Here is an 8,466-nt window from a genome sequence, read left to right as displayed (position 1 = left end):
TGTCTTTTGAAAATCATATTTCCAATGTTACAAAAATTGCATTCTTCCATCTTAGAAACATTGCCAAGCTACGAAACATGTTATCTGTTTCTGATGCAGAAAAGCTAGTTCATGCATTCATGACCTATAGACTGGACTATTGTAATGCACTTCTAGGTGGTTGTCCTGCTTCTTCAATAAACAAGCTACAGGTCGTCCAAAATGCAGCAGCGAGAGTCCTTACGAGGTCAAGAAAATATGATCATATTACCCCAATTTTACAGTCTCTGCACTGGCTACCTATTAAGTTCCGCATCAGTTACAAATTATCATTACTTACCTATAAGGCCCTAAATGGTTTAGCTCCAGCGTACCTAACTAGCCTTCTACCACGTTACAACCCATCACGCACCCTAAGGTCACAAAACGCTGGACTTTTGGTAGTTCCTAGGATAGCAAAGTCCACTAAAGGAGGTAGAGCCTTCTCACATTTGGCTCCCAAACTCTGGAATAGCCTTCCTGATAATGTTCGGGGTTCAGACACACTCTCTCTGTTTAAATCTAGATTAAAAACACATCTCTTTCGCCAAGCATTCGAATAATGTATCTTTTTAATTGTGAGTGTAGTTGCATCTGATCAAAGGTGCATTTTTATTCATTAGCTTGGGTTAAACTAATTTTACTTTGTTGGATCAGCAGCTATGCTAATGATGTCTGTATTTTGTTTCTATGTTTTGCCACGGGATTCACATCCCGTGGTAACTAGGATTTACACAAGCTCCAGTCTGGATCCAGAACACCTGAGAAGAGATGATGCTGACCCTCAGAGGACCTCAGATGATGCTAACCCTGAATGAACAAACAGAACTAACAATTATTCCTAAATGTGTGACTTAATCATATAATAACTTAATTAATAATATTGATAGTTCATCGTCTAGCTGACTACGTCTTGTATTATTATTATTTTTTAGTTTTTCTAAAATCCTGTCAAATGTGCACAAACTACTAGCTACTACTAAATATTGTAGAAACATAATTTTCTGTAAAGTTGCTTTGTAACGATTTGTTTTGTAAAAAGCGCTATACAAATAAACTTGAATCATGCATTTCCTTGTGACCTTGGCCCTGCTAGCACCATGCTCTACTGTTTAGGGTACAGGAATGTGTATGGTTTCATGACTTGTCATGTCAACATTTAGGCCACAGCTGTATTGTTATTAAGCACTGAAGTGATTGTGGATGTCTGGACAGGATCTCTGTTTATAGCCAATAACCTTTAAGTTAATTTGTTTGTCAGATGCTTTTATCCAAAGTGACATTTAAGCAAAACAATACAGGTAATGATCATATATTTGAGTAATATTGTTTATTTATACCTTAGGTTTAAATTGAAAGTTGAATTATAGTATCATAAAAAGAGTACCAGAATAGTACATTCTTCTAGTGCATCAATAATCTTTATTTTCACTGTATATGGTTCTTTTCTTCTTTGGAGATTAAAAACAGGGGGTTCAAACTGGGGTCTGGGGGACCCCCATGGGGCCACCAGGGGGTGCAAGAATTTCTGCCAAAAAAAAACCTATATATTTTCTTAGATTTTTAATGCAATTTTCAGGGCTGTCAAAAAAAAAAAAAAAAACGTTAACTAAAGATATTAATTAAATGTTTAATGTGGCATTAATGCATTTCACAAATTGAATACTGTTTCATGTCGTTTTCTAAAGGCTGAATGGGCAAAATAAGATTAATAGCTATTGTTCTATTCTATTGACATCAGCTTTTAAATGTAAGACATAACATTATTTTTTATTATTATTATTATTTTGTTCAAAATTAGTGTTTAAATCTTTCTTTGTATTTCACATACGTTCAAGAATAGTTTTTGTCATAAGCAAAAAATGTGATAAAATGATTTCAGCTGAAAATGTGTTTAACTTGTTAGGTCTACATAATACTAAATAAATATCTTCCAGATATATAATATCAGAACAATAAGCAACAGTTTGCATTACAACAAAAACAAAATAAAAGCCTCTTATTTTATAATAAAAAAACAACAACAACAACAACCAACAAACATGTCTTTATGATATCACAAAAACAAAATAAAAGCCTGTTGTTTTATTTTTGGAAAAACCAACCAAGAAACATGTCTTTATAATATCACAATATTTTACTCAAACATTGGGTCTTTGTAGATGAAAATAGATGGCTGAATGTATATTATAGGAAGGGGTCCTTCATGAGGAATCTTTATATTTGGTTGGCCTCAAAAAGTTTGGAAACCCCTATTTTTAGCGCAACAGCCCTAAAACAGGCTAAAAATAACCTTCATCCATGATATTGAGCTATCAAAACTTTTTTTTTCAGTCTAAATGGAAGCTTTTTATTAAAAAATTTAGATAAGTATAAGCGAACAAAACAGTGGAGAATGTGTTAAAGGTTTAGGTAAGCATTTTAAAGCATTTCTGCACTGTTCTGAAGATTTGAAAGATCTTGGGAAGAGGCTCTTGGCAGGCCTCACTTTTCCAGTTTCCATTAACAGAAGGATTAACTAAAATGTTCATAAATCTGATGGGAATAATCTTCCATTAATCTCACCTTTACTATAAACATAAGATTGAGTCCATATCGCACCTTATTCCAGCCAAGATCCACCCACTTAGACAGAAACTGCTCTAAATATAGCAGAAATGGGGGAGACATCCTGACTTTAAAAAAAATCTGAATTTCTTTCAGTCAATAAGTAATAATGCAGACCATCTTTCTGTGATCCCAACATGATTCTGATAATTTCTGTCACCTTTGACTTGACTTATCTGTGACCTTGACTTGAAGCAGTCATGGGTTCCCCCCTCACTAGTTTCTGAATGACTTTACGAGGGCTCTTTATTATTATTATTATTATTATTATTATTATTATTATTATTGTTGTTATTATTATTATTATTATGCTGTCTGCATCTCTAATGGTTAATTTGTTCAGAGGACATATTTAAATGTCAGTCAGGCAGCACAGATCAGTGAGAGTCTAATTATGCAGATTTAGTTAACATGCTGTAATTAGAGGAGTGAATGGACAAATTAAGAGGAAATTTAATTGGTTTCTTTTAATGGAACCATCTCTCTGACATTATCTGCTTGTCTTTGAACATTATTTCGGCACCATTAAGCCACTGCAGTACAATCGGTGTAATCTTTTCAATGAAAGTTGTCATTGGAAACAACGATTACATTAAAATGGCCTGAAGATGTGAAATCTAGAAGTGGTTGTGATGGATTATTAAAACTCAACAGAACTCAGTCTACAACTATGTATATTTACACCCATTAAATATGAATGTTAAAGGACCACCTCAGAGTTTCAGGAGAGCTTAACATAACTCTAAAGGATATTTAGCGTATGTGTCATAGGTTTGAAATGCATAATGGATGGCACGCCCCTGATATTGATGTATTTGAGTGATTTCATGTTTGTTTTGTATGTTAAATCCATCCGCTGACAGCACATGAGTTCACTGTATGATAGTCATAGTGCTGGCATCTGAACATGAAGGTTACGGTGTGATCAGATCTGATGCTTACAGTAAGAGCTGAGCTCAAGTGACGCACTCACATCTGTTCCAGGAATCTCCCTTAGTCAAGTCAGAGGGTCTCTCAGGACAAGATAATGTGCTGGCAAATATCTGATGCCATTTATGTCATGACCACTCATATACACTAAATGTAAAGGAAACTTGGAAAGGTGGAATTTATGTTATATATTTTATGTTATATAATGCTACATATATTGGCATTGCTAGTTTTCATACTTAGTGTTTGGCACCGTCTTCTTTTTGTATTTTAGGGGTTCGACCCAATCCTGGATTGTTCCGTTCACATCTTGGAGTTGTTGTCATAGTAACAGCTCCAGAGCTTTGTTTAATGTAAACAGGATTAGATTGTGGATGTATAAGAAGAGTCGATACGGTCTGACCCAGATGCTGCTTGAATCATATGAACAATCTGTTCCTGTAGCTCAATTGGTAGAGCATAGCACTATCGAGCATAAGGTTGGGGCTTCAATTCCCCGGGAACACATGATATGTAAAAATTGATAGCCTGAATGTACTGTAAGTTGCTTTAGATAAAAGCATCTGCTAAATGCATACATTTAAATACTGTAAGAGTGCAAGCTTATACAAAAGCTTTAATTTAGCTATTGTGCAAAACTAATATAGTTATAGTAAAAATATTTAGTTAATACACATGCAATAAATTAAAACTACCCCCCCCCCAAAAAAAATAAAATAAAAATAAATAAATAAAACAAATTAAACAAATAGAAATAGGATAAAATAAAATATAATTTTTAATTATAACTTATTATATTTCAATTATCTACAAAACTAAATTTCAAACTAAAATAACTAATATATATATATATATATATATATATATATATATATATATATATATATATATACATACAATAAAATGACAACAAAACACAACAAAATCACTAAAACATAACTAAATGCTAAAATTAAAATTAAAATATACAAATAAATACTAATTAATAGTTACAATACACGTCAGTTTTGTCACGATCATTAGATGGAGTGCCCATGAACTTCAGTAGAGGGCACTCCAATCAGGACCATTCCACATCAACCACCAGATGTCACTCAAACTCTAGCACCTCTCATCTGTTGCACCACACCCGAACTACATTCCACATGAGTCACTGCATCACAATCACCTTGCCACACCTGCACATCATTCATCAGCCAATTTCCTTGCCAAACCTGCACCTCATTTACACACACATAAAAGCAGCACACTCACTCCCACTCTCTGCGAAGTCTTGTTTAGCCAGTCTGACATTTCTGAGTGGTTTCCTTGTGTTTTTCCTTCTGTACCTTTGGATTGTTTATACCGACTCTGATTCTCTGCTGCTTGCCCCCGACATCTGCTTGTTTCTGTTATCGATTCTGATTATCCCTACATACTTAACGCCATTACTGATCATTGCCTGTCTGACAATTCTCATCATTAAAGTTCTGCACATGGATCCGAACGTCTCTGTCTCTTCATTACAGAAGACTTCGCCATACCAGGATCCAGCAGCCCGGTATCCCCTTGTCACTGAGGTATCGGTTCCTGTTTCAATGTCAGCATATCACCAATCCAGTCTAACCACAGATCCAGTTGACTTGCTGTTAAATCTAAAGCAAGGAGATCGATCTATTGAGGACTATGTTCAACAGTTCTGTGAATTGGACGATGAAGTCTTGTTTAAAGTTTATTCCGTTTTGGACTCAATGAACCAGTAAAACCATGGTTACCTAGAGGGGAGTTTAATTGCAGCTTAAGGGACATAATGGAGTTTGCACTCTTGTTATGTGGTTCTCCTTTCACTGTGGGAGAGGCAGAGGACTTTAAAGCCCCAAAACCGCTGCACAATATGGCCGCCAGCCCAGCGCCACTGCACAATATGGCCGTCAGCCCAGCGCCGCTGCACAAGATGGCAGTCTCAGTTGAATTTCCAGAGTCAAGTCAGGTCCCCACTAACACCCAAGAGTCAAGTGAAACAACAGTTAATCTTCTTGATTCTAGTTAGGTCACCATTGATCAGGTCCCTGTTGATTTTCTGGAGTCTAGTAAGGTCACCATTGACCATCCAGAGTCCGGTCAAGTCTCCACTGACCGTCCAGAACAAGGTAAGGTCACCACTGACACCCAAGAGTCAAGTAAAACAATAGTTAAACTTCATGAGTCAAGTCAGGTCCCCGTAGACTTTCCAGAGTCGAGTCAAATTCCAGTTGACTGTCCAGAATCAAGTCAGGTTCTGGTTGACCCTCCAGAGTTGAGTCAGGTGCTCGTGGACCCTCCAGAGTCAGGGCTAGTCACTGTTGACCTTCCAGAGTCCGGAATAGTCACCATGGACTTTCCAGAGACCAGGCTAGTCACCGTTGACCTTTCTGAGTCAAGTCACAGTCACCGGTGATCTTCAAGGACACAGTCAAGTCACCGGTGATCTTCAGGAACCAAGTCAAGTTACAGTCGATCTTCATGAATCCAGTCAAATCACCACGGATCTACCAGAGCCTCGTCACATCTCAGCCGCACTTCCAGAGCTCTCGTCCTATTCTGTCACGTCTATGAGCTCTCATTCGTTCCGGTCATAGCTACGGAGGTCCTCCATGAACTCACTGCCTGCCCTGTCACGGCAACGGAGGCCGCTATTAACTTGTTTATGTTCCCTGTTTCAGTCCCACCTGACCAGACTTGCTTTCCTGTGCCATCAACTCCACTGTGGTGGTCCTCTGCTCCGCCCTGGTGGGCCTCTGTCATGTCTGTTCAACTATGGTGGTCATCTGGTCCGCCCTGGTGGGCTTCTGTCCCCTCTTCTCAGCTGTGGTGGTCGTCGGCTGTTCCGCCTCCGCTCCACCGCCCTCCTAGATTGTTTTGAGCGTCTGGTAGCCGCTCCTTTGGGGGGGGCTTATGTCACGATCATTAGATGGAGTGCCCATGAACTTCAGTAGAGGGCACTCCAATCAGGATCATTCCACATCAACCACCAGATGTCACTCGAACTCTAGCACCTCTCATCTGTTGCACCACACCCAAACTACATTCCCCATGAGTCACTGCATCACAATCACCCTGCCACACCTGCACATCATTCATCAGCCAATTTCCTTGCCACACCTGCACCTAATTTACACACACATAAAAGCAGCACACTCACTCCCACTCCCTGCTAAGTCTTGTTTAGCCAGTCTGACATTTCCGAGCGTTTTACTTGTGTTTTCCTTCTGTACCTGACCTTTGGATTGTTTATACCGACTCTGATTCTCTGCTGCTTGCCCCCGACATCTGCTTGTTTCTGTTATCGATTCTGATTATCCCTACATACCTGACGCCATTACTGACCATTGCCTGTCTGACCATTCTCATCATTAAAGTTCTGCACATGGATCCGAACGTCTCTGTCTCATTACAAGTTTCTTCTAAATTCTGCTTAGAAATAATAAATATTGGAAAAAATAAATTGATAAACACAAAACCTGCAAGAGTAAAAAAAAAAAAAGTTATTTTTTTTGGAAATTTTATTTACAAATAACTTACCAGGATAAGTGTTTTGCTTCATGTCAGCAATTCTGTTTACTGCCAAAAAAAGTGGAGAGTTGAAATAAAGTTGTTTTCGAATTTTGTAATGTCCTGCTGTATGGAATGCTTTTAAAAACTCTTTTAGTAATGTGATACATTATTTTATAGTTACTGCATGCAGCTTTCATATCAAACAGGGACCACATGACCATTTGAAATGAACTAGTAGAAGAAAAAAAAAGCTTTTTGACTTCTTTCATATGGACATGCATTACAAATAAAAAGATTTACAGTCAGTTGTAAGTAAATGCACTGGACTGTCCTTTCTACATCACATTAACTTCCACATCACATTCACCCTGTCCTGAAAGCTGATTGGCTCTCATTCATTCGGCTGGTGTCAGTCTGGATGCATATGCTACAGCCGCAACTCCTGATAGGGCAGCAGGGCAGAGCAGCGCATGAACACGCCGTAATGCTCCAATGACATTTTGACTTGTGTTTAGAGGACTGAGAGGGGCGGAGGGCGGATGAGAGAGGGGATGGGGGTTGGTGTGGGGGCAGGGTGGAGTAAACCCTTTAACTGGGATAAAAATGATCAGCTGGAGGGGAGAGTACTGTGAATTGCAAAACACATTAGTATGGATGTTCATTTTATAACTTTGCTGTCAGGGGGTAAATCTAATAATGTTAATACACGGTCAGGGTTTTGGTTCATTTATGTTATACGAGTAACTGAACAAAGCTTTTCATAGAAGTAAACACAATAAACTTTATATTCAGTGATAGACATCAGATGCCATGTTGAATAATGTTAGCAAGAAAACAATTTGTCAAAGAGATACATTAGGTAGTGTACCAATAGCAGACCAATAGAAGTAGAAGCACTGTTAGACTGCCAATAAAGGCAGTATAGGGGCTCATATTTGCATTTTAATAGCTGGAGGGATTTGTGTTCATTTAAGCTTTGTGGGGGTGAGGTCTGTGAGGGGCTGGTGGGGTCCCAAACCTTAACGTCAATCATACAGCTCACACTTAATCAAAATACACACTCTTTGGTCTCCCCATAATTAAAAAAAAAAACAGTATTTGATTTACATATCATTTATTGCTAGGCTAATATAAATATTAGTTGGTGAGCTATTCATAAACATTTCAAGGCAGTACCTTGCCAAAACGTCTGGTTTGTGTTATGATGTTGTTTTCAAATTGTAAAACCGTTACAGACTCTATTTACAGCCCATCAGTGTATCTTTACCACCACATTTCGGTGAACATTTGAAACTATCTGCTGTTTTGTAGACGTGAGTGGGAGCGCGCATGACTCCATAACTGAGGGGAGCGCGTTCACGTGACAGAGGAAGGGAGAGTTCTTCTTTTCACTGCTCC

This window comes from Carassius gibelio, chromosome A4 (assembly GCF_023724105.1).
Source record: "Carassius gibelio isolate Cgi1373 ecotype wild population from Czech Republic chromosome A4, carGib1.2-hapl.c, whole genome shotgun sequence".
Lineage (NCBI taxonomy): Eukaryota > Metazoa > Chordata > Actinopteri > Cypriniformes > Cyprinidae > Carassius > Carassius gibelio.
This window is presented reverse-complemented; position numbering follows the sequence as displayed.